Genomic DNA, 1,135 nt, shown 5'->3' on the forward strand with positions numbered 1-1,135 from the left:
TATTTCCAAACATTGTCACCAAGTGGATGGTGGGTTTTGCTGATTCCACCCGTCAATCGAAACATGATTTCAAATAAATCATAGAATTTAACTTTTTAATATTTACAATCCAAACATAGCATAGAATATCTACAAAATCATGGGATTTGCAAACAAACTATGACACCATGTTATCATTGCAAAATATCAATTCCATCCTACTTAATACCATTTAATTTCATGCGGCCGTTTGGGGTAGGGAATTAGATGGGATTAAGTGGGATTAAGTGGGAAGAATTCATTTGAAACAAGAATTTGTACAAGAAGCTTTTCAAATTCATTTAAAATTTATATTTGAAATTTGAAATGTAGCAGGAATTGGGATATGCATGCATGGAATATAATGAAATAGAGCCACTTTGAGGTTTCCTATGAAATGAGGCATGGAACAGAGCCACTACGAAGAAGTTCCGGGAGTTACGAAGGAAGCTTCAGGCTCATATTGGTCAAGGGTTGAGAACGGGAGTTGAACTCTATGAGATCTAATCTCCCATTGTTCCTTAGTAGCTCAGTGGTAGAGTGGTTAGTTGGTAATTGACTGGTCGTAGGTTCGAATCCTACTTGGGGAGATTTGACGAATTCTTAATTAAAGAATTCAGAACTAAAGGGCTTGCCACATGCACCTTACCGATCCAACTAACGAGTACGTTAATGTCAACAAGCTCTGTGGGTCCCATTATGACATATGGACTCTAGCCAAACCATTCATCCATTTTTCAAGATCATTTTATAGCATGAGCCCAAAAATTAGGCAGATCAAAATCTCACATGGACCACACCACATAAAACAATAGGATTGAATGCCTACTAATGAAAAGTTCTTGGAGGCCACAGAAGTTTTGGATCAAGATGATATTTGCGTTTTCCATTTGTCCAAATCTATATAATCTTATGAACAAGTTTGATGGGTAAAAATACATCACGGTGGGCCCTAGGAAGGTTTCAACTGTCGACATCATTATCTCTACTGCTTTCCAGTGTAATCCATGTAAGCTTTTGATCTTCTTCATTTTTTGGCCCATGCCATAAAACTATCACAAAAAATAGATGGATGGTGTGGATATAGCACATACATCGCAGTGAGGTCTAAATAACT

General features: G+C 37.2%; 1 non-coding gene across 1 annotated transcript; it reads left to right on the plus strand.

Moving 5' to 3' along the window:
* Nucleotides 1-536: 536 nt before the first annotated feature.
* TRNAT-GGU (transfer RNA threonine (anticodon GGU)) lies at nucleotides 537-608 on the plus strand. Its single transcript has one exon. It is a non-coding gene; the product is annotated as a tRNA-Thr (tRNA).
* The last annotated feature ends 527 nt before the right edge of the window (nucleotides 609-1,135 follow it).

This window comes from Magnolia sinica, chromosome 5, assembly GCF_029962835.1.
Source record: "Magnolia sinica isolate HGM2019 chromosome 5, MsV1, whole genome shotgun sequence".
Lineage (NCBI taxonomy): Eukaryota > Viridiplantae > Streptophyta > Magnoliopsida > Magnoliales > Magnoliaceae > Magnolia > Magnolia sinica.